Genomic DNA, 27,791 nt, shown 5'->3' on the forward strand with positions numbered 1-27,791 from the left:
CTTGTTTAGAGGAAGACACAATCATATCATTTCTTACAGGAAGGGATTCTGATGTTACTTCTGGTTTAGGGACGTTTTCAGTCGTAGCAGAAGTACTTGGTATATTAGACTGCTTAGATCATCCTTGAATAGAGAGTTTACTCAAGCGATGTTTAATTTCCAAGGCATCCTTTTTCAGGCTAGCCTCAAGAGTCATACGTGAAGAATGATCTTCAGTATTTTCCTTGAATTTGCAGTCCCTTATTACACCAAGAAGAACATTGACATGGTGTTTCAACCGATTAAATTTATCAGCTTGGATTCTAGCAAGATTTAGAATCAATTCACTCTCTTCAGCTGTTTCCCGTTCATTTATAGAGATGGTCTCTTTTGAAGGGTAATCGGAATCACACATGTCAGTGTTTGTCTGTCTTGTCAGAACACAAGGTTTGTCTATATTCGAGATTGACGAATCTTTATCTTTAATAGAAATAGACGAGACAGAACTTTTATTTCTGGTGACGCGTTTATCAGAGATACTACTCTTGTCCATAGAGTCGGATCGCTAAAAACACAGACTTTTGAGGTCTTAAACGTGTTTGCCTGCTCTGATACCAATCGAAAAAGCGGGGGTCTAACAGCACCACCCAATATTTCGCTTAGAAATCTGTATGGACTAACTCAAATATACTTTTAAGAGAATCAACAAGACTCAATCAATTAAAAGTATATCAACGAGTTTATATCTCTCTCTTGATTTGATTTACTCAAGCAGGAAGTGCGAGTTCTAATCAGATACAAGGAATAACTTGGATGGTACCAAAGACCAATATCCAAGGATCAATCAATGACAATCAACAACCAAAGTTTGGATTACTCTAATTGATGATCTAACGCACAACCTGTATTATTTCAATTATAAAGATAAAACAATATAATGCGGAAATTGAATTAACACAGACACCAGAAATTTTATTAACGAGGAAACCGCAAATGCAGAAAACCCCGGGACCTAGTCCAGATTGAACTCACACTGTATTCAGCCGCTACATACACTAGCCTACTCCCAGCTAACTTCAGACTGGACTGTAGTTGAACCCCAACCAATCTCCCACTGATCCAAGGTACAGTTATGCTCCTACGCCTCTGATCCCAACATGATATTGCGCACTTGATTTCCTTAGCTGATCTCACTCAAAACTAAGAGTTGCTACGATCCAAAATCGCAGGCTTTGACAATAAACAAATCTGTCTCACACAGACAAAACTATCAAATGATCAATCTGTCTCCCACATATAAACCCTAAAGGTTTTGTTCCGTCTTTTGATAATAATCAAGGTGAACAAGAACCAATTGATAATACGGTCTTATATTCTCGAAGAACAGCCTAGATTAATCAATCACCTCACAGCAATCTTAATCGTATGGTAGCGAAACAAGATGTTGCAGAATCACAAACGATGAGACGAAGGCGTTTGTGATTACTTCTTATATCTTGACTATCGAAGATATCAATCTCAAGCCAATCAATCTGATTATACTCGTACGATAGAAGATGCAAGATCAGATCACACAACTACGATAAAAGTAGTGTCGGTCCGGCTTCACAATCCCGAAGAAGTCTTTAAGTCGTTAACCCGGTTTGAGAAAAGAAAACCATAGGTTAAAGGAGAATCGACTCTAGTATGCAAACTAGTATCACACATAAGGTGTGGGGAGTATTTTTGCACAATACTAGATGTTTCCTTTATATAGTCTTTCAAATCAGGGTTTTGCCTTGGTCACAAAGCAAACAATATCCACCGTTAGATGAAAACCTGATTTAGATTCAAGCTAATATTTCTCAACCGTTAGGTCGAAAACTTAGCTTGTTACACACACTTGCAATGCAAACTTATAGGTTTGTTAACCGTACCCAAACGTATGCACTTGTTGGTTCAATAATAGTTAACCAAAAGGTTAGCCATATGAGCATTTCATATCAACCATGTTCTTCTTCACCATAACTAGTTCAAATGACTTCAAATGAACTAGTTAGAGAGTTGTTCAATTGCAAGGAAATCTTATGTACTACACAAGACACAATTGAAGCAAAGATGATTTGATTCACTTGAATCGGTTCATGAACTTTTATAGCCACGATTTGCATACTGCATTCCTTAGTCTTTTTAAGTTTAAGTTCAGAAATCATCTTCAGATATATAACCTTTCTCAAGTTCGCAGACTAGGTTTGCGGACTTAAGCAACCGGTAGAGGTTACAAACTCCAGTAGAAAATCTCGGCAAAGACCTTCCGCCTGTTCGCGGACTGGGTTCGCGAACGCAGCTAATTCGTAAACTCCAGCAGAATTTTTCGGAATGAGAAGTTCGGCAGTTCGCGGACTTGGCTACAAGCCATTCTTCCGGTTTCTCTTGATCAACAAAGTTCACAAACTTTGGTTCAAGGAATAGGACTTATACATAAATGTGTTTCCACAACAATATTTATGTCCACCATTGGTTATGTAATCTAAACTCTCATTTCAATCATTGAAACATTCTTAGAGGACGTTATACAGTTGTTACACCATTTCTCGTCAAAGCAATTTTCAAAGTGATTGAAACATATCATGACTTTCTTCACTAGGTAAAGATAATCTTGATCGAAGCAAAAATCTTACCAACACATATTTCGAGATATAGATAGGTGAGGTACACTCGGCTCGAAATACCAAATGTGTATAATTCAAGACTATATATATAGCATACGACTTCTTGTCTCAAAGAGTAGGAGATAGAGTAGATAGACTTTTTAGTGACAGATAAGTTCAAGTCTTCAAATAACTTTTTGTCGAGAAGTTCCTCCGGTTCCTTAAGTAGTTCTTATTCTTGTACGATGAATCGCCATGAAGTCCTTGAGCTCAACTACACTTTCTACCCTAGTCCGAGACTTAGCTATAATAGACTAGAAATAAAGACTTATAGTTTTGATCACTAACATTGACAATCATGCTTGAGATAGCAACGCATGCGAGGTTGACCGAGCAATACTCTAACAAATATGATTGTCAAGCCATCAATCATGAAGGAAAAAGGGAAATCTCCGTTATCTCCGAAATTGAAAAGAAAAAGAAGGAATGTGAGGAAGCCAAGAGTTGTTCCTTCAAATTCTCAAAAGTTTTCTAATGTTCTTGAAGTGTTGTCGGAGATGCGTAAGTAGATTAGACAAATAAAGGATTTTGTGTTCAAGACTCATGAGATTCAGAAGGCACTGGTTCGACATCAGTCAAGAAGGTTTATTGATATTAACTCCTATCTTCATGAACCTTATGTACCAATTGTTGTTGACGACAAGGAGTTCAGGGACGATAAAGAATTCTTCAAAGGTCTTTTTTCCTAGTAAATCTTCTATTGAGAATTTTTTTTTCTTGTTTTATTTAGAAGAATAACTCGAGTTTGGAATACCCATTATTGTGATTACACATAGCTATGTCCAACGTTTTCATCTTCATGTTTTTAGGTTTATTTGTTTAAATTCTAAAATTGTTTGGAAGATGATTTTTGCAGTATTAATCTTTATGGTTTTATATATTGTTTGCGTTCGTGAACTATGATTGTCCCATACTTTATCAAAAGTTAAGTCTTTCGTATGTCGATATGCATGTATTGATAAAAGAATGAATGAGCTTTTGACATTACATAAGTTTGAAGCCTATTATGTCATTATTGATGGAAGATAGGATGAACTTTTTTTTACGAGGATTATGTCTATTGTGTGTCATTGTGCAAATAGTGATGGAAAATAGAATGAATCCTTATATATTCCGCAGTATTGATCTTCCATGATCCATATTTTATGTATATACTGTGTGGCTCCGTAAGTTCTCTTATATTGAGCATGTTGGATTAGATTAATCATGGTTTTTATTGTGGTTAATTTAGCTGAGTATTATTTGGATTCAAATTCATATTCGTATGTGATTTGTTATGTCCAAAGAAATCCTTCTGTTCTCTTGAAATTAAGGCCGCTCTTGTTGTTCTTTCAGGAATGACATTTTATGGGGGAGAGTTCTTAATTGAACTTGTGCTTAATTGCCAAATCTTTATGAGGAGTGCGGCTGTGGAATATTATAGGGGTTATCTTGTATTTTTATAAACTCCTTGATGAAAGCCTTTAGCTTCGGCTTTATGATTGCATCTAAATAAATTGATATGCGCTTGCTTTTGGTCATGAAATGTCTCTATGGAAATTTTCATTAGGATCCCATTTTCGTACCTTTGCCAATTTTATTGACAAAAAGGGGGACAATTAATGTGTAGTTCACACTAAGGATACATATGGTTTTCGGATCATTATGTAAGGGGGAGTGGTTTCCATGTGAGATGGAGTATTGACTAAGGGGGAGTGATACATATCACCATAGTATTGTTGTAGAAGTTGTGATACAATTGAACTTTGATGCTGTGTAATAATACTATGACACCGTGTAACAATGATTGAGAATTCTTGTTTTCTCATTGTTATAGCTACGGATTTTAAACAACGATGATGCTAAACTTACAACCTTTGGAATCATTTGAGTACTTGGAAGTGACGAAGATTTCGAGTAATGTTGAAGATTAGGCATGTGGAATAGGATCTACAAAAGTTTATTTATCTATTTTTGTATTCCGTATGTATTAATAGTTTGTCACTAAAATTGACAAAGAGGGAGATTGTTAGAAAACTGCTCGGTCGAACTCGCATGCGTTGTTATCTCAAGCATGTTTGTCAATATTAGTGATCGAAACTATAAGTCTGGATTTCTAGTCTACTATAGCTAAGTCTCGGAATAGGATAAAAAGTGTAGTTGAGCTCAAGAATCCATGGCAATCATCATACAAGACGAAGAACTACTCAAGGAACTAGTGGAACTTCATCGACTAAAAGGTATGTGGAGACTTGAACTTATCTATTACTCAAAAGTCTATCTACTCTATCTCCTATCTTGAGACAAAAGTCGTTTTGCTATATAGACTTTGATTATACACATTTGCTATTTCGAGCCGAGTTTATCTCGCTTATTTATTTCTCGAAATATGTGTTGGTAAGCTTTCACTTTGGCCAAGTTCATCTTTACCTAGTGACGAAAGTCATATTATGTTTCAATTACTTGAAAATGGTTTTGACAAAAAATAGTTTGTGAACAACAACTATATAAAGTCCTCTAATTATGTTTCAATGATTGAAATGAGAGTTTAAATTATATAACCATTGTTGGATATAAGCATTGTGTGGTAGCACATACATGTACAATTCCTTATTCCTTGAACCAAAGTATGCGTACTTTGTTGATCAGGAAAACCGGTACAGAGTCCGCGAACCCAGTCCGCGAACTGTCGGAGGTTCTCTTCCCGAGAAAACCAGCTAGAGTTTGTAAACCATTTACAAACTTATTCCTGGTACTTAAGTCCACGTACCTAGTCCGCGTACTTAGGTTGGTCATTTTCTAAAAACGATTATTCGTGAAATTATACTTATATAAACTAAGAAATGCAAGTTTGCAAACCGTGGCTATAAAGTTCATGAATTGATTCGAGTGAATTAAATCGTTTTGCTTCGATTGTGTCTTGTATACTTCTATAAGATCTAAGTAAGAGAACAACTCTCTAACTAGTTCATTTGAGTCATTTGAACTAGTTATAATAAAGAAGAATATGGTTGATATAAAAGTGCTCATATGGCTAACCATTTGGTTAACTACCGTTGAACCAACGAATGTACATGTTTGGGTACGGTTACACAAACTTAAAATCGTGCATTTCATTTGTGTGTAATAAGCTAAGTTTTCGATCTAACGGTTGAAAGATATTAGCTTGAATCTAATCAGGTTTTCATCTAACGGTGAATATTGAATGCTTTGTTACTAAGCTAACATTGATTCCAAACCCTGATTTGAAAGACTATATAAGGGAAAACTCTAGAACTGAAAAACCTAATCCCCACACCTCCTGTGTGATACTAGTTGTATAATCTAGAGTCGATTATACTTTAACCTTAGGTTACTTATTGAGACCCTGTAGGTTAACGACTTGAAGACTTCATTGGGATTGTGAAGCCAGACCGATACTACTTTCTCGTAGTTGTGTGATCTGATCTTGCTGTTTCTATCGTATTGAGTACAATCATAACGATTCGCTTGAGATTGATATCTCTGATAGGCAAGATATAAAAGTAATCACAAACATCTTCGTCTCATCTTTTGTGATTCCACAATATCTTCTTTCGCCGCGTCGATTAAGATTATTGTGAGGTGATTGATAACACTGAGTTATTCTTCGGGAATATAAGTCTGGTTTATCAATTGGTTCCCGTTCACCTTGATTTATCCAAAGACAGAAAAAATTCATAGGTATTTATGTGAGAGACAAATTTATCTATTACCGTAGACTTTTCTGTGTGATACAGATTTGTTTATTAAAGTCTTCGACTTTGGGTCTTAGCAACTCTTAGTCGTGGGTGAGATCAGCTAAGGGAATAAAGTGCGTAGTATCCTGCTGGGATCAGAGACATAGGAGCATAACTGTACCTTGGATCAGTGTGAGATTGATTGGGATTCAACTACAGTCCAGACCGAAGTTAGTTTGTAGTAGTCTAGTGTCTGTAGCGGCTTAACACGGTGTGTGTTCAATCTGGACTAGGTCCTGGGGTTTTTCTGCATTTGCGGTTTCCTCGTTAACAAAACTTCTGGTGTCTTTGTTATTTCTTTTCGTAATATATTTTGTTATATAATTGAAATATCACAGGTTGTGCGTTTGAATCAATCAATTAGAATACCCGACCTTTAGTTGTTTATTTACATTGATTGATACTTGAACATTGGTCTTTGGTACCGTTCAAGTGATTTCTTTTGTATTCAATTAGACTCGCAGATTTCTATTTGATTGAGTAAGAATTGAATCGAGAAAGAGATATATAACTCTTTGATATACTTTATTAAGATTGAGTCTAGTTTATTCTCTTGAAAGTATATTGGAGTTAGTCCATACAGATTGTTAAGCGAAATATTGGGTGAGGTTGTTGTACCCCCAATTTTTTACTACAAACAAATATTGAGGCATGAAACTAACGATAACATCATGGTTGAATTGGGAAATAAATTTAAAGTGGAAGAAATATTGTGCACCAGAGATAAGCGTATTTCATATGCCAATGTTAAGGACATGTAAAACAAGGCGCATGTGACTGAACACAAGACCGGATCTTCCAAGTCTGAAAAAATGTGAAACTAGCAAACACGACTCTGATGTGCGTCACTTACACAACAAATTACTTCACTTATTTCTTACTGATACTAACAAGTAATATAGCGTAGTAAGGATCGTTCCTACAAGAAGTTGTATAATTAAGATATTATTCGGATTACAAAAAAAAAGTCACATAAGAAAATACTAATCTAAAAAAATATTATATAATAAGGGATATCTTCTTCGTATCATTATCTCAGCTAGCAAACTAATTTATCTTTCGTTAGAATCGTATCATCACCAACCGTAAGATGAAATATACTCTAAGAAATCCCCAAAATTCCTCGTATCATCGGATAAAAAGTTCGTTTATAACTAACAAATTATATCATTTAAACCACCAAGAAATACACTACCAAAGTGTAACCCATTCGAATATTTTGGGGTTTATAAATTTGGTTGATCCTAACAGTTAGACTCGGTGTGCTCGGTCCTCTCGCTAATGTTAGTCTTAACATGATACTATTCTACAAAATCCCTATGCAAGGTCTCACATTTTCTACTTCTCTAGATTATTGTCCAACATTTACAGATCGATCAACTCTCTATTAGCATTAGAATTATCAACAAATTAACTTAGTTGCGCACCTAAACAATTTAAGAAATATTAGATATAATGAAAACAAGCGACAATATGATTGAAGCTCCAAAATAAACATGTATAGCTGATTGAGCTTCGTGTTCAGAGCATTGAATTCATCCTTAATCAATAAAAGATTAGCTACTCATAATACTAACAAAGAAGAAGAATAAAAGGGAGAAATAAAAATATAGGTATTACTATTTCCCCTTAGAGGCAAACCCTAATATCTTGTGATAGCCTCTCTCTTTCCATATTGTGTTCTGAGATGAAGATGTCTTGTTTGAGCCTTAGATGTTTCCTTATATATCCTTCGTAGTTGTTAAAAACTAAAAACCACACCCAAGAAGAGATAAACTTCCTACTAAGCTAAAACCTAAGAGACATAAGAATAATAACTTGCACTTTATTTGAAAAAGCGTGGGTATTACAACCACACCTATAATTCGTTCGACAATCTGTATGGACTAAACTCCAATATAATTCCGAGAGCACCAACTTAAAAGCGAGTTCAATAAAGAGATATATCAAAGAGATTTACACCTTTACCTCTATTTCTCAATCCAATCAGCAAATCAAACAGATATAAATCCATGAGTCTGATTGATAAGAGAAATAACTTGGACGGTACCAAAGATCAATACCCAAGTATCGATCAAGTTATATCCAACAAACAAGGTCGGGTTCATCAATTGATTGAACTACGCACAACCTGTGATATTTTAATTATATAAACAAATATAATGCGGAAAAGAAATAATACAGACACCATAAATCATGTTAACGAGGAAACCGCAAATGCATAAAAACCCCGGGACCTAGTCCAGATTGAACACCATATTGTATTAAGCCGTTACAGACACTAGCCTACAACAAGTTAACTTCGGATTGGAATGTACTTGAGACCTAACCAAGTCTCACACCGGTTAATCGCGTTCCTTACTCCTCTAGAACCACGTCGGATTCTGCACACTTGATTCCCTTAGCTGATCTCACCCACAACTAAGAGTTGTCGAAGACTTATAAAAAAACATGTCTCACACAGATAAGTCTATTCTGATAGATAAATTTGTCTCCCACATAAGTACCTATGAAGTTCTTTTTCGTATTATGACAAATCAAGGTGAACATGAACCGATTGGTAATCTGGTCTTATACTTCCGAAGAGCAGCCTAGAAATATCAATCACCTCACGATGACTTAACTATATGGTGGTAGAAGAAGTTACTGCGGAATCACAAAGTCTGAGACGAAGAACTTTGTGACTAATTTTTATATCTTACCCATCGGAGATAAATCTCAAGAAAATCTTAGAAAAGATAGTACTTAACACAATAAAACAAGTAAGATTAGAATACGCAACTACAGAGAAAATAGTTGGATCTGGCTTCACGAATCCCAAATGAAGTCTTCAAGTCGTTAACCTAATAGGGTTTTGGAAAAACCTAGGTTAAAGGAGAATCGACTCTAGTTTGCAACTAGGACACATGAAAGTTCCGGGATTAGGTTTTCCAGTTACTAGAGTTCTCCCTTATATAGTCTTTCAAATCAAGATTTCCTTACAATCAAAGATAAGATAGCTTAGTAACAAAGCATTCAATACTCATCGTTAGATGAAATACTGATTTAAGATTCAAGCTAAGTCTGCTTTAAAATAAAGCAATCAATCTCCACTGTTAGATGGTCTTAACTTGTTACACACAAATGAAATATACCTTTATTTAAATACGGGTAACCGTACCTAAACGTGTATATTGAGTTGGATCAATAACAGTTAACCGAAGTTAGCCATATGAACACTTTTGTCTTAACCATATTCATCTAACACTTCTAGATCAAGTATGATGATTAATCAATCATGAAAGATAATCAAATGAATCTAATTGTGTTTCAAATAGAGTTGTTCATTTGTTCACTATCTCATTGAAATATGTACGAACAGATTGAGACAAAATTAGATTGATTCGTAATTGAACAAAGTACTTATACAAGAATCAATTCATGAACATTAAGCCACAGTTTGCAAAGATTGCATTCCTTAATTCATAAATGTTTAGTTCATGAGTATGAGAATCATACTTAACCGATTTTAGAACTTAAACCATTGTGCGCAAACCAGGTATGCAAACAACAGCTCCAGACCCTTGCCTTGTCAAGCTGTTCGCCAACCAGGCATAAAAACAATTGTTCCGGACTTAACCCAGGTGAAACCGTGCGCATACTAGTTACGCAAACAAGGTTCCCCAGACCTTTACAGGTAAAACCGTTTCAATACTAGGTATGCAAACAAGGTTCCCGGACCTGAATCATGACAATACAGTTCGCATACTAGGTATGCATACCGTGTTGTATCCAGACATGGTTAATTGTTCTAAACTCCCATTTCAATCATTGAAACATCCTTAGAAGACGACAATAGCTGTCTCACGCAAACTATTATCTTCAAGTACTTTTCAAGTGATCGAATGATCAATACGAAACTTTCCAAGTCGACATCAAATGATTGTCTCACACAAATCATATAAGATATTTCAAGGAAATTTTCACATGATCATCTTTTGACTTAATATTTAGTTTCCAACATATAAATTATTTCCATCTAAATTCGTCAAGAATATGATGAACATAGTTAAAGAAAAAAGCTTCGAACACATATTTCGAGAAATAGATAAACTCGGCTCGAAATATCAAATGTGTATAATGTAAAAGTATATATAGCTATATGACTTAGTCTCATTAGAATATAAAACAGAATAGACTTCTGAGTGATAGATAAGTTTTAGTCTCCACATACCTTTTGTTGATAAATTTCCTCCAAGCTCTCCACAGTAGATCTTAGTATTCAATTGATGAAAGTCGTGAATTCTAAATCTCAACAACACATTCTATCATAATCCGAGACATAGATATAAGTAGACTAGACATCAAGACTATAGTTTTGATCAACTAAACTTGACAAACAAGCTTGAGATAGCAAATCTTGCGAGTTCGACCGAGCAGTGCTCTAACAATCTCCTGATGTAGTTTTGAAAGTGATAAGTAGAAGTTCGTTCAAAGACTTGTAAATATTTGATTTCAGACTTAATTTTGGTTTCACTTAATGTTACGAGAGGCTAGGACTCAGGATTCCACCAATAAATCCATTCGTGCGATTCATATAGTTATTCTAGACAATTATAGCTCAAATAGAATATTGACTTTATTTCTTTGCCAAGGTAGATTTTTGAAAAGCAACGACTATAAATCTAAAGCATGGGATATCAAAAGACTTAACCTAAGTATAACCCATCAACTGAAATCACAACCGTTCAATAAAAACCATAAAACAATTAACAATCCTTGCAAAAAGTCATGAAAGAATTAAATATAATTACCACACGCATGAAACATGGCTTCCTCCGTCATCCCAGTGTTGGGGTTTAGCTCATGATGTCGTACAAACTCTCAAGAGATAGAAACATGGCTCAAAGAGTGTTTAAAGATGGAAGTACAACGAAAATCACCAAAACAGATCAATTGCAACGTTTATATGCGTGGCAGATCGACTGTTACTAACGATACAGAAGATGCAAGACTGCTGGGAACGATACTATGTGTGTCGTGGATAAACCACACTTTTATGCGACTGAATTGGGTCGTATAATGTTCTTCAGATTCGTCTTCTTCCTCCTTCTGCTGCAACTTTCTCTGCAGCGTGATTTCTTCGTACCAGAGCCTCCTCTAAACTACGTAAAGGCCCCAAACTACTCGACTTCCCCTCTGTGACTCCAAACAACTCTTTTTATACGTAACAGGGCTATAAAATCTCGCGAAATCTCTTCTTTTCCTTTTCTTCCAAGTCACGACAATATTTCCTTTTCTTTTCTCCTACGCGTCTGCTGTGGTATCTAAACTTTCCAGATTTGGTATAGAAGAGTATATCTTCTCCCAAGTACAAGTAAACTCCAAAAATAGAACCAAAGAGATCCCGAGATATCCTCACTGCCTTGTCGAGAATCAGTGATTATCATCTTCTTATTTTTCGCATCCATGCCCACTGAATATCCTGTCTAACGATAACAGGATGATTTAGGTCCAGGACAACAAGCCAATACGATTAAAACTCCTCCAAGGATCCAAAGTCTCACGGCCTCAACAACAAAAACCCGAGTTTCTTATCCTCCCCTGTTTCGTCGAGATTCTGTAGAAATCTTCTCTTTTTTCGAACCCAATCCAATTACCAATCCTGTTTGGATTAAACAGGCCCAAACCAATCCTTTCCAGCGAGAAAAATCCGACAACAACTCATCAACTCGATCCAGAAAATTCATGCAGTATGCAGACGCGACACAGACGAGTATAAAATCTTCCCTCCAAATTCGATTTGAGTTGGTGAAGAAAGGGTGTCCCCTTATCTAGCGCTGGACTCCATTTAACCACTGGGTGTAAATAGCACATATGGGGTGCAAATAACAGTGGAGTTCCCCTTAACAGTTGTGTGCCCCTTATCCAAATTGGGGTGTCTTTAGTGATTTTCTCCCACAAGCACAACTACCACTTTTCGATCCAATTTCACCGCAAATGCTTATTCCTTCAAAAACACCTGCAAAGACATAAAAAACCATAATAAATACAAAATTGAGCATCAAAAATACATAGAATTGAGATCATATCAGACACGAAAATGTGTCTATCATCTCCTCCTTTGTCAATTTTAGTGACAAAACTATCAATACATATAGATTACAAAATAAATACACTTTGTAGCTTCTCATCCAGCATGCTTGATTTCCTTGTCTCTTCAACATTCCTTGAATTCTTCGCTACTCCAAGTACTCCAGCGATTTTGAATGTGTTCAACTTAGCATCATTATTGTTGAAGATCTGTAGCCATAACAATAAGAAAACAAATGTTCTCAATCATTGTTATACAGTGTCATAGTATTATTACACAGAATCAAAGTCCAATTGCATCACAACTTTGACAATAATACTACAATGATATGTATCACTCCCCCTTAGTCAATACTTCATCTCCCAATGAAAACGAATCCCCCTTACATAATGATCCGTAAACCATATGTATGTAGTGTGAACTACCAAATAATTCTCCCCTTTTTTGTCAATATAAAATTGTCAGAGGTACGAAACTACGGGATCATAATAAAATTCTCAAAGAGATGATTCATGACTAAAAGAAAACTTATCAAATTGTTTTGATGATTTAACATAGTCGAAACTTAGTGTATTCATCAAGGAGTTTATTAATATACAAGATAACTCCTATAATATTCCACAGCCGCACTCCCCACAAAGATTTGGAAATTAAGCACAAGTTCAATTAAGAACTCTCCCCATAATATTTCATTCCCGAAAGAACGATATGAGAGACCTTACTTTTACAAGAAAATAAGGATTTCTTTGAACATTAACAAATCACATGAATTTGTATCAGGTAAACTCAAATAAATTAAGTAGAAGAGACCTTATTGATTAATTTAATCGGGAACGCTCAACATAAGAAAACTTACGGAGCCATACAGTACTTTCACATAAAAGTGGATCATGGAAACATCAATATTGCGGAATTTTCAAAATTTCATTCTATCTTTTATTAATATTTTCATAATGACATAATAGACTTAACTTTTGAGCATATGAGATAATCATAGTTCATGGACGTAAACACAACATATCCCATAAAATATTTTTACAATATATAAAACTAACTAATAAAGATTAATACTGCAAAATTATCTTCCAAATAACTTAAAATTTAATTAAATAAATCTAAAAACATTACATGATGAAAATCATTGAAATAGCTATGTGGAATCACAATATTTGCTATTCCAAACGCTAGTTATCCTTCTTAAAACATAAGAATAAATTCTCATAAGAAGTTTCCTACAAAAAATAAAATCAACTCCTAAGAACCAAAAAACACTCTCGAACAAAAATCAAAGTACACTTTCAGAACCTTCACGAGTCTTAAGACCTTTGAGCTTGTGATTGACAGCATCTACTGCTTCTTCATAGAAGATATCCTCATTGAAAACATCTTTAACATGTGTCTTCATAAGATTTAGGTCAGAATTAACCCTTTTCAACTCAGTTCGTAACACATAGATACCTTTCATAATATCAACGAGCTGCAATTTTTCTTCCTCAAAGTATTTAACAAAATCATGAACCATTTCAGCAGAAACCATATCATCATGCTCTACATCTTGATGAGTATATGAATAATAACATGAGACATCAGAATAATCATCAGGATTTTAAGCTTTGACATTGTCAACTTCTACTAGGGTTCTTTTCTTCTTCTCTTTGGAACCGTAACCCATGCCTTTATCAAGAAACATTTTCATAAAATCACAAGTGTGAGAAGGAGACGACATTATTGATATGATAAAAATAACCTAGAGTTAGATAACTCAACTCAATAGGATAGGTATATAAACGGTTTCTCAGAAAATATATTATTAGGGTTTTTCAGAGTTGGTTCGTGACTTGTAACAACGGGTACCCATATGAACACAGACTTAACCCATAATATGAAACTGTAAAGTTCCTTTTACAAAATAAATACGACAAAATTCTTGTTGTGTGAAAATTTTCTTTCACAAATCTAAGCTCAATAAATTTTATATACTCACAAGAAGAAAATTTAGAGCACAAGAGTAGCACAAACAACCAATAATTAGATCAACTAAAATTTTCAAAACAGAAATTATTTTGAAGAAAATAAAAATACTTACGCAGCGTTGTTTGGGGCAAAAGTCTAGCTAACAATCAATAAGAGAGTAGCTCGGAGAACATTTTTTCCATCAATTATACCTGATCATTAGCACATCTTACTCAACATGATTTTTCATGAGTAAGGTTTCAATCATTGTGATTAATTGACACAAGTATGAGCATTATGCTCATCAATTGAACAACGTTCTTGGTTAAACCTCTTTTTCCTTCTAATTCTTTTAGGAAACCATTTTTGATGTGCATAAGTATCATAAAATTTAGTATCATCAAAGTATGAAACCAAGTTTGAATCCTTACCTGAAGAGGTTTGTCTGGAGGACTTTGACAACATGTTGATAAGATCTTTGTACCCTTCAAACAAAATTTAGGTTGTCCTTCACATCTCCATTGTTGTTTACTCCTTCTGGAACCTTTTTCACACCATGAGAACCATCCCCAAAACTAGTTTGAGAAGGATTATTTTGAAACCTCCTTGACCGATTTGTATCAAAGCCACTATAATAGGTTCGAACATTAGAAGAGCAAACTGAACTGATTTCCTGGAGAGTTTCGCAGGGTGAGTTCTAAAACCGATTGGTTTAAACATACAATGTCAGTTACACCTTTGAGAATTAGATCTAAGGTGTGTTGGAGTCGACCAATATAGTTTTCATCCAAACTTAATTTGCACTTCCATCGAACATGTCCCTTCGTATCACAAAATAGACACACTTTCTGATCACAAGCATGATTAGAGTGAATAGGTTTGACAACATCGTTCTAAGATTTATCCCTTCTGTGAGGTTTGGTGATTCCTTGATTATTAGAAGATACAAGCACATATTTAGCAATAGGAAGGGTTTGCAATTTAGCTTCTGAAACTGGTTTCATTAGCGAAACATGATTACAGGTAGTCACGTTTTCCAACATCACAGTTGAGTCAGAAATAATTGGTATAATAGACTCCTCAGAACATCCTTTGCATTGAATAAAGAGTTTATTCAATAGACGTTCGATTTCCAAGGCATACTCCTTGAGTTTAGCCTCGAGTAAGGTTCGAGATGAACAAACTACGGCGTTTTCCTCACGAAGAATCCTTAGTTGGGAATCACGATCATTAATCATATTGACTTTGTGTTTCAGCCTATTGATTTCAACTGCCAGGATTCTAACAAGACTTATAATTGTTGCACTCTCTTGGGATGCTTCTATTTCTACATAGAGTCAGACTCGTCGGTAAGATAATCAGGGTAACACTTATCAATATTTTTCTGTTTCGTGGGAACAAAATGTTCATTTATAGGCGAGATCGACAAGTGTTTCTCTTTAATATATTTCATAGAAACAAAAATTTTATTCCTGGTGATGCGTTTGTCAGAGATAACAATTTTGTCCATAGAGTCAGATTGCTACAAATACAGACTTATGAGGTCTTAGCGTGTTTGCCTGCTCTGATACCAATTGAAAAAGCGAGGGCATAAAAACCGCATCCAATAATTCGTTCGGCAATCTGTATGGACTAAACTCCAATATAATACCGAGAGAACCAACTTAAAAGTGAGCTCAATCAAGAGATATATCAAAGATCTTTATCTTTATTTCTCAATCCAATCATCAAATCAAATAGATAGAAATCCATGAGTCTGATTGATAAGAGAAATAACTTGGACGGTACCAAAGACCAATGGCCAGGTGTCAATCTCCTAACAATAACTTAACTATATGGTGGTATAAGAAGTTACTGAGGAATCACAAAGTCTGAGACGAAGAACTTTGTGACCACTTTTTATATCTTACCCATCAGAGATAAATCTCGAGCAAATCTTAGAGAAGATAATACTCAACACAATAGAACAAGTAAGATCAGAATACGCAACTACAGAGAAAATAGTTGGATCTGGCTTCACGAATCCCAAATGAAGTTTTCAAGTCGTTAACCTAACAGGGTTTTCGAAAAACCTAGGTTAAAGGAGAATCGAATCTAGTTTTCCATTAGGACACAGGAAAGTGCCAGGAATAGTTTTTCCGGTTGCTAGAGTTCTCCCTTTTATAGTCTTTCAAATCAGGGTTTGCTTACAATCAAATCTAAGATAGCTTAGTAACAAAGCAATCAATATTCATCGTTAGATGAAATCCTAATTTAAAATTCAAGCTAAGTCTGGTTTAAAATAAAGCAATCAATCTCTACCATTACATGGTCTTAGATTGTTACACACAAATGAAATATAACTTAATTTAGATATGGGAAATCGTACCTAAACGTGTATATTGAGTTGGCTCAATAACAGTTAACCGAAGTTAGCCATATGAACACTTTTTGCTTAACCATGTTCACCTAACACTTATAGATCAAATATGATGATCAATCAATCATGAAAGATAATCAAATGAATCTAATTGTGTTTCAAATAGAGTTGTTCAATTGTTAACTATCTCATAGAAATATATATGAACAAATTAAAACAAAATCGGATTGATTCGTAGTTGAACAAAGTACTCATACAAGAATCAATTCATGAAAATTAAGCCACAATTTGCAAAGATTGATTTCCTTAATTCATAAATGTTTAGTTCATGAGTATGAGAATCATACTTAACCGATTTTAGAACTTAAACCACTGTGTCCGCAAACCAGGTATGCAAACAACAGCTTCGGACCTTGGCCTTGTCCAGCCGTTCGCAAACCAAGTATGCAAACAGCTGTCACGGACCTAACTCAGGTGAAACCGTTCAAATACTAGGTATGCAAACAAGTTCCCCGGACCTTTACAGGTAAAACCGTTCGCATACTAGGTACGCAAACAAGGTTTCCGGACCTGAATCATGACAATACAGTTCGCATACTAGGTATGCATACCGTGTTGTATCCAGACATGGTTAATTGTTCTAAAGTCCCATTTTAATTATTGAAACATCATTAGAAGACGAGAATAGATGTCTCACACAAACTATTAGCTTCGAGTAATTATCAAGTGATCGAATGATCAATACGAAACTTTCCAAGTTGACATCAAATGATTGTCTCACACAAATCATATAAGATGTTTCAAGGCAATTTTCACATGATCATCTTTTGATTTAATATTTAATTTCTAACAAATATATTGTTTCCAACTAAACTCGTCAAGAATATGATGAACATAGTTAAAGCAAAAAGCTTCCAACATATATTTTGAGAAATAGATAACCGAGATAAACTCAGCTCGAAATATCAAATGTGTATAATGTAAAAGTATGTATATCTATACGACTTAGTCTCATTAGAATATAGAATATAATATACTTCTGAGTGATGGATAAGTTTTAGTCTCCACATACCTTTTGTTGATGAAGTTCCTCCAAGCTCTCCTCAATAGGTATTCGGTTTCAATTGATGAACGACGTGAAGTCTAAAGCTCAACTACACATTCTATCCTAATCCGAGACATAAATATAAGTAGACTAGAAATCAAGACTATAATTTTGATCAACTATACTTGACAAACAAGCTTGAGATAGCAACGCTTGCGAGTTCGACCAAGCAGTTCTCTAACATTATTGATAGAATCTTTAAGTTTGAGTCAAGTTGAGACCCTCAAATCAGAGGCTAATATTATATATTTATAGTGATCCTCAAGGAAGTATATTTACTGAGTTACACACATTATAAAGTGTTCATGTACTTGGACTTGGGATTGACGCCTACATTAGTACTATCCCTTTGGGTATGGGAGAACATATAGAGTATGGTATCCAAAACCTTTAACACTTAACCATTAAGTATCCTCCAAATAAAATTATCTCTTATATAGAACCAAGTGTAACAATGTCCGTGCTCCAAAAATAGTTAAATTAGGTCGCTTCCAAATCTATGATTGAATTTGTCCGTGTATAGTTAGTACACGAACATAACTTATAAACAAAGGTAAATTTCACTCATATAGTTGGTTCGTGAACCTAGCTTATACGAGAAGTCCGTTGAATCTAGAATTTACTTATCTTTGTTTCGTAAACTAATGCATAAGGTTCACGAACCAACTATATGTATAAGATTCTTTCACTTTCACCATTTTTCTCATAAATTCTTCGTTTTGCATTGGTATTACCTTTTTCTTTTACTGTTTAGTTCGTGGTTTCGTTCTTTACATGGTAGAGATATAAAATTCTATATTTTCCTAGTTACACCTGGTATTTGATCATTCTTCATTTGCAACCTCGCTTCTTTAACACTTTTAAAAGTCATTTTCATTGACTTTTGGACGATTCACCTATATAAAAATAAATAAAATAGAAAATAAGAGTAATACAAAGTAAATACAAGATATTTAATTAAAACAAGTATAATAATTGACATTACAGATATGTGGATTTGTTAGAGTATTGCTCGGTTGAAATCGCCAAGTGTTTGGTTTGTCAAGTTTGGTTGTCATATTTTGACTCCAAAACTCGAAGCTGGTTGATTAGATTACTGGAGTCAATTTTGTTAGATTAGAATAATAATTTTAGGAATTTTGAGACAAGCTCGTGTTACTCAGAGAACCTGAAAACATATCGACATCAACAAACACATCATCCTTATGTTCGAAGTTAGTAATACAAAATTAACTTGTTTCAATTCCTATCTACGTTGCTTTCAAGTCGTTTCTATTGAAAACATAGCACACAGATTTATATATATGCATCTCTAGTCGTTTTATTATATTTTGGTTATAGTGTCAAGGAAGAATATAAAAGTTGTTTTATGACTTTGGTATATTGGAATACGAAGTACAACGTTTATCCTTTGAACTCCGTATATGCGATATAACACTATCTTTGTAATTTGTTGCTAGTTAGTATATTAAACTTTGGGTTGATTCCATGCCTATAAAATATGTTTAACCATATGAGTTTAAGGAACTAAACTTGCGAAACTTGTTTCGTAGTCGAAAGGAATCAAATGATCCATTCTAGGGCCGAACCTTTAAACAAGAATCTTTACCAAGACCTATCCTAAGTATATGTAGTAGGATCGATCCCTTGGAAAAAGATCTCTCCAATGACCGGTCCCAAGGATCTATAATAGGACTGATCTCTTAACAAGGATCTCTCAGGACTGATCCTAATAGCAATTGTATTTCCGATTTACGTATAGATTTTAAGGTTTGCATGGATTTTGAAATATGACTTGCTATTTAGGAAAGTTCACAATGTTGATATTATGTGTATTTGAACATGTGCTAAAATCTTATTTATTTATTGTTCAAATGTATTCCTTGATACTCAAGGTGATGTCCCAAACCGAAATATTCAAATATATTTTGATATTCATAATTTATATATATTTAATTTTCCAGTAATTAAAGCATATCTCTAGATTATTTATTAGTAGTAAAGTATACTTGTATGCTAGCTAATATTGTGTTGTGATCTATGAGAGATTTTGGTATATTAGTTGAAACTTAATGAAAACCAAAAATTGGTATTTATTGCGTATCTTTTGATATTTTTGGTTTTGGTGATTCCTTGGTGTCCAAACTACCTTGGTATATAAATTTTGAAGTTTGTTATTCTTACAAACTTATCCCAGAGTATACGCACTTCATTTTGTAGTCAGTTTGGGAAGCCAACTAGTAATATTATTCGTAATACTCTCTTAGAGAGTAAAGTAACCAAATTAGGCTACGTCCGCTTCATTTAAATACTTGTGTGGGATCAAGAAGCGTATAAAAGTAACATTGGTGGTTGACTGGAATCGTATTGTTATTTTAGTTTTCGATTATTGATTTGATTGACTAACGAAAGTTGAACCTTAATAATCACTAGTTTGTTTGTTCTGTGATCCGTCTCTTATGATATAAGGTCACTCAAACTAGATTAAAATCGAAAAAGTTCAGATCTGTTTTTAGATCTAAAGATGGGCTTGTGGTCATCCATTGTTAATAGACTCTGTTATGTGCGTGATTGATCATAAGGGAATTTTTAGAGCACTGCTCTGTCGAACTCGCATGCGTTGCTATCTCAAGCATGTTTGTTAATGTTAGTGATAAAAACTATAAGTCTTGATTTATAGCCTATTTATAGATGTCTCGGACTAGGTCATGGATTGTACAGTTGAGCTTAGTTTCCACGATGTTCATCATTTGAAGACGAACATGTGGAGACCCAAAATCATCTATCACTTGGAAAGTTTATTTCTACTCTATCTCATATATTGAGACATAAGTCGTGTTACGATATAGTTTTCTATATACACATTTGAGATTTCGAGCTGAGTTTATCTCGCTTACATATTTCTCGAAATATGTGTTGTCAAGCTTTCGCTTCGACCAAGTTCATCTTATATCATGTGAAAATTTCCGAGTAACATCTTACATGGTTTGTGTGATACAATCATTTGGTGTTGCCTTGGAATGTTTCGTAATGATTATTTCAATAACTTGAAAATTGCTTTGATGCTAATAGTGTGTGAAAAATAACTATTGTCATCCTCTAAGAAAGTTCCAATGATTGAAATAAGAGTTTGAAACACTTAACCATTATTGGATATGGCATGCCGTGCACTCTTGCACATATGTAATCCATGTCCGGGAACCATAGTATGCGCACCCGTTTGCGTACCTGTTGGTTTGAGAAATCCGGGAACCTAAGTATGTGTACCCGTTTGCGTACTAGCATACAGGTTCATGTCCGAGAATTTCTGTTGGGATTTGAAGTTTTCATACCCGTTTGCGTACTGTCATAACTCAATCTTAGTCCAGGTATTTCAAGTATGCGTACCCGTTTGCATACTTGAAGGTTAAAGTTCTAAAATCGGTTTTAAACATGAACATAAACATTTATATAATAAGGAATGCAATCTTTGCAAATCGTGGCTATAATGTTCATGATTGATTCGAGTGAATCAAGCCAATTTTGCTTCAATTGTGTTCTTGTATAATTCTATGAGAATATAGCAATTGAACAACTCTTTAACTAGTTTTATTTGAGTTATTTGAATTAGTTATGGTTAAGATGAATAAGACTGATATGAGAGTAATCATATGGCTAACCTCGGTCAAATATTTATGAACCAACATGGTGTACACGTTTAGGTACGGTTACATAAACCTAAATGAGGGTACATTTCATTTGTGTGTAACAAGCTAAGTTCGATCTAACAGTTGGAATATATTATCTTGGTTGAATCAGGTTTTTCATCTAACGGTAAATATTGAATGCTTTGTTACCAAGGTAACTTGGATTGCAAACCCTGATTTGAAAACTATATAAAGGAGAACTCTAGCAACTGGGAAACCTAATCTCTACACCTCATGTGTGTTACTAGTTGCATAACTGATTAAAGATTTTTCGTGGTTGTAGTAATGAGGTTCAAACTCACGGACTTGTGAAGGATAATTTTTTAGACTTAATAAATAATTATACAAAAATATTAACAGTTTGGGCGAGAGGTAACCAAAACACTAGATTCCACTATTATGCAAAATTGAATGATAAATATTTCAAAACTCTATTCAATTCTTAAGTCCTTTTTTATCTTTAATTCACTATCAATCATACAGATTCTCAAACATTATTTGTAAACCTTAAGCATAGATTATCAAGAGATTAAACCAAGCATAACCTATCAAACTGAATAACAAATAATTAAGACAATCATTCAAATAATTTAAAACTCTGCAAAAGCAGCGATTAGGTGAATTATATAATTAAATGAAATAGTTACCCATTTATGTTGCGTGAATAGCTTCCTCCATTGCCTTGGTTACGAGGGAATTATTCGCTCATCATGTTGGAAAACCTCTCAAAGAATTTCATTGATGCTCAAAAGTGTTTTACAATGAAGAGAAAAGATAAATAAAAAGTATTAAACAGGATTCTGCGACCCACAGAAGGCGTCCAACATAAACGACACAGAAGAGGTGCTATTGTTACTGAATCCCTAAGACCCACACCTACGACCCACGACTGTGAGTCTCTTTCACTGTTGATAAACGACTGCTGCTGCGAGTCCGTTCTTCGTGTTCATCATCAGCAGCAGCAGCAGAAACCGAGTTTGGGAAAACTCGAATTTCTTCTTCTCTGGCTCTCCTCAGCCCCCCAGACTCTCGACAGCCCTTCTACTCGACCCAAGGAGTTAATTTATACCCAACAACAGCATTTAATCCCTCGCAATAACTCCATATAATTCTCATTTACTCGGGAAAATATTTTTTTTATTTTCTTCACTGTCAGCCAAGATACGATCTTTTCCACCTCTTCTGCCTGCGCAAATGAGTTGTAATACTTCCATAAGCCACATACAAACTTTATAAGAGAAGATATCTTCCCCTGTTTGTCCACAAACTTTCCAAATTTAGCTCACAGTGCACCCGATAATATCTTCCCCTGTTTAACTTTGATTTCCTCCCACGGCTTACTTGGCCCATTTTGCTCGATCAAAATGCTTGTACTAACTCTGTCCTGTGAATTCAAGCCCAGCCCAATTGATTTCAGGTGTTGAATCTCGCAAAAACACGTCCAAAAATTCAACTCCAAATCATGCAGACGATAATTAAGTTTCCCGCCAATTTTGGAATTTGAATTTGGGAAGAAAACTGGCCTCCCCCTAATCCTGTACGGGTGTCCCTTTAGCAATTTGGGCTGAAATAGTAATTCTTCGGTGGAAATAGTAATTTTTCTGGGTTCCTCCGGGACATTTCTGGGACGTTTCCGGTGCATTTCTGGGGTGCCTTTAGTACTTTTCTCCGGGGTGTAAATCATCACTTTTTGAGCAACTCTTTCCACAGAAGGGTATTTTCTCCAAAAACACCTAAACAAACATAAAAACACCGTAATAAGAACAAATGGGTACTAACAAAATACACAAAAGAGATGAAAATAGACACATAAATGTGTCTATCAAATACCCCCAAACTTATTATTTGCTAGTCCTCGAGCAAATTTTATTCTTGAAAAGTGACCGAGTTAATCTCGGGTGGGTTTATCAGAGGTGTACCCACAAAAACCAATACTCCAGACCCTAGCTATCTACGAAAAATCTTTGCAAGCACTAAAGAACCTTCTTGGTTGGCATACTTATTAATTACAGGAGGAAGTACCCTGACGCGAAATTCCAATTGTTGTATACGAGTTTGCACTCAAGCATACTAAAATTCATATAAGTGACAGAGCTCTACTAAGATAGTTTCACGATGGACATCATACTCGGAGTCAGACTAATCACATGAAAAGATTAAGAAGATGGAAAAAGAAAAATGTAGATGGTTGAAAAGTGAACGGCGTTTCCCATATCTGTCTGAAGGCCTCTGCCAAGGTGAGCCTAACCTAAATGACTGAGATACCGGTCTGACTAATATTAACACACTGGCATATACAAGGGAACCAGTGGTCAATAATCCTAACTCTAGGTCAACAAACTGGCAAATACAAGGGAACCAGCAGTTGACTACACATAACAATAACCATTTTTTTTTAACTTAACGACATGAATAGATCTTTTTGATCCAAGCGCATGCTTCTTGTCAGCAGATTACACGATAGTTCCCACGTGTCCTGCATTACACGCTTGCTTAGGCGACGGAAACAGGGAGAACACACGGATATTGTTATCCAAGTGTTAGTGTTTATTCCGATTGGTCTACTGGTCTGGTCTAATTTTTTTTTTTTTGGAAAAGGCAACTCAGTCACTCTATTTCACCCTAGCAAAGGTAACAACTTGAATCGTGTGCCCCACCAAATCACTTGAAACAAAAGAAAACTAAAAATAGAAAGTGAAAAGGACTCGACAAGATATGGCGAAACTATCATGTTAATTCTAACACCTGAGCTCTGTGCTTTTATGAATAGACTATATAGATGTTTCCATCTAGTCAGATTGGTTCCTCAGCTCCTAAAACAAAAAGGTTTCCATCCACTTAGATTGGTTAGTGCTATCCTTAATAAGCGTAAACTTCTAGGCTCTGGAGTTTATTTATTGCAACTAAAAAGTTTCTCCCATACCCCCAAACTTAAATCTAACATTGTCCTCAATGTTCTAAAGATGAAACTAAAAGCATGAACAAGGAGAAATTGTTACCATTTGAAGCGAAAGAGTTAAGGAAAGATATTACCGTGTTGCATGAGATTGGGTTACCTCCCAAGAAGTGCTAAGTTTAAAGTCTTCAGCCAGACGTAGGAAAGGTTTAGTCAACTCGAACCGTATAACAGTAGCCCGAATAACTGTGGGTCTTTAAAACCAAAAAGAGCTGACAAAAGGAAACTACAGTGAACCAACGAAATGAACATGTACTGCATACCCTTACCTAGTTTCCTGATGAAGATACCTATGTCCCATCGTGGTTCAGGTTCAGGTTCTATGAAAGGATCTTGATAGAAAATTTTCATTGGATGCACTTCCTCATAGCTAAGATCCAACAGTTCAGGTTTAAAAGTCTAGAAAAACTCAATTAAAAATAATAACAACCTGAATAAATGGGGATCCTTAAAGTCATTCAGATTTGACTTACACAGCTGACCACAAAGAGAGTGGTGGTCTTCCTTAAACAGATGTGTCGACCCTAATCTCCTAAAGTAATTAGGTTTAGTCTCACAACTTAATATTCGACACATTTGGAATATAAACGTTCCCACAGTTGGAAGAAAACTATTTGGTGGGAAAACAAATTCAATCTGGGGATCATAGCCTGGGAAAACCACATCAACCAGAGGATGGGTTTCTAACGACTGAACTTCTTCCTGGACATCATTAGGTTCGGGAAAACGAGTATGAAGGTAATCTTGTAAAATGGTTGAGGCACATATGTCAAGTCCCAAGTGAGGGACCTTTCTAAGAGTTAAAGATAAGGCACTAGGAAGGTGATAATCACCCCCAAACTTAGAGTTTTCAGTGTCTCTAGCTAGACTAGTCACAATCTCCCTAATTTCTGGATCATTAGATTCTTGAAAATAGTTAATTGATTCTTCTAAGTTATTATCAGGTGGTGCATCTTTACTCATATTTAAAATCTCTACGAGTTCATGTTCTTCGTCTAAGACTAATGTTTCTAAATCGCTAGACTCTAAAACAATATTCTCAGAATAAACTCGTTCCTCTAGACCATTATCGGCTTCGTAATCCTCGTCCTTTTGAATAGGTGAATAATTATTAAAATTATTTGGATTTGAACTAGAAATAACATTATCATTATAAGGCTCAATTGGAGAAACAAATTCCTGATTACTCTGCCTACATATTTCAGATTCTTCATCATCACTATCCTCATCATCATGATACAATTTTTGAAATTCAAGAATTCTCAATCTTTGTTCCAAACTACATGGTCTATGTTTATAATATTTCTCATAGATCGTTAGAGGTGATTCCTCAATAAAAGTTGGAGTATCCATATATCGCTGTCCACGCATATATTCACCAAGAGTCATTTCCGAAGACGTCTCTTGATAACGAGAATTCCTAGACATATATTCTCGCAACGTCATCGCAGGTGGCGTCTCCTCAAAAGGATTCATCACCGAAGAAATATAAACTACAGAGGGATTCTATACAATCACAAACAAGGCCGACTCGACTCCACCAAAGAAAACCTAAAGATTTCTAGCAAACAAAAAGCATGATGGCTCCACTTAGATTGTTTCTAGACCAGCTTCTATCTTTCGAAAGGGAATTCGTTGCAATTTGAGCAAACCCCTCTGGAATCAATCCGAGTAAAAGTAAGTTGAATTGAGGCGAGGGAAGCTCAGTGGAGCTTTGATACCCAAGGCCTCACCGCTATCACAAGGCGGCGCAGTCACGCATTCAACTCACAGAAACCATCATGAACTTTGGAGTGTGCTTAAAGAGCAACCAATATTTTTCGAACGAGTTTCCTATTAAGCTCGTTACCCTATCGGTCTCGTTCTATTCCAAATTTTAAGCTTGGGTTCGCGTTAGGTTTCGTTTTCCTAAGGCGGGCAAGAAGGGAGCGGTGATGAAATCCGAACCCTTATCTTGTATTGGTCAGGCCTTGCCCTTTACTAGGAATTTAAAAACAGTCCAAATTCGTCCTCAATCAATGAATCACCTTAAGGAATACAATAACTCGCTTACAGGAGATTCGCGAGTGTTTCGATGGACTTACCTCCCGTACCAGACGGGGGATGAACCGTTGTCTTCGACTCGGGCCACGACTCCTATGCCGTGTGCGAACCCGAGGGGCCGAGACGATATAATAATCGTCGTCCTTCCCTGCACACAGTTTATATAATAATTTTTTTTTTTTTAATAATAATACCCTTCCGTAGGGTTAAAAAAATAAAGTCCAATTGTTTAAAGTCCAAAGTCCAAAATAAATAAAAATTTTCTTACAGTTTTCCTCACACACTCAAAAAAATTAAAAATTAAAAATTAAATCCTAACATTGTCCTTTTTTTTCTTCTCTTTTCGCTTTTCGCTTTTCGCTTTTTCCTCTCCAAGTACTTAGTTTTCACTTTGAACCTGCAAAATAAAGACAAAAAGAAACGTAAAAAGGAACAAACAATTCTAAAAAAAAATGATAAACCTAAAAAAAAAAAAATTCTACCTAAGCACAAATCCGCGTCGGCGGCGCCAAAATGATTAAAGATTTTTCGTGGTTGTAGTAATGAGGTTCAAACTCTCGGACTTGTGAAGGATAATTTTTTAGACTTAATAAATAATTATACAAAAATATTAACAGTTTGGGCGAGAGGTAACCAAAACACTAGATTCCACTATTATGCAAAATTGAATGATAAATATTTCAAAACTCTATTCAATTCTTAAGTCCTTTTTTATCTTTAATTCACTATCAATCATACAGATTCTCAAACATTATTTGTAAACCTTAAGCATAGATTATCAAGAGACTAAACCAAGCATAACATATCAAACTGAATAACAAATAATTAAGACAATCATTCAAATAATTTAAAACTCTGCAAAAGCAGCGATTAGGTGAATTATATAATTAAATGAAATAGTTACCCATTTATGTTGCGTGAATAGCTTCCTCCATTGCCTTGGTTACGAGGGAATTAGTCGCTCATCATGTTGGAAAACCTCTCAAAGAATTTCATTGATTCTCAAAAGTGTTTTACAATGAAGAGAAAAGATAAATAAAAAGTATTAAACAGGATTCTGCGACCCACAGAAGGCGTCCAACATAAACGACACAGAAGAGGTGCTATTGTTACTGAATCCCTAAGACCCACACCTACGACCCACGACTGTGAGTCTCTTTCACTGTTGATAAACGACTGCTGCTGCGAGTCCGTTCTTTGTGTTCATCAG

The sequence above is a fragment of the Papaver somniferum genome, chromosome 11 (assembly GCF_003573695.1).
Source record: "Papaver somniferum cultivar HN1 chromosome 11, ASM357369v1, whole genome shotgun sequence".
Taxonomy (NCBI): domain Eukaryota; kingdom Viridiplantae; phylum Streptophyta; class Magnoliopsida; order Ranunculales; family Papaveraceae; genus Papaver; species Papaver somniferum.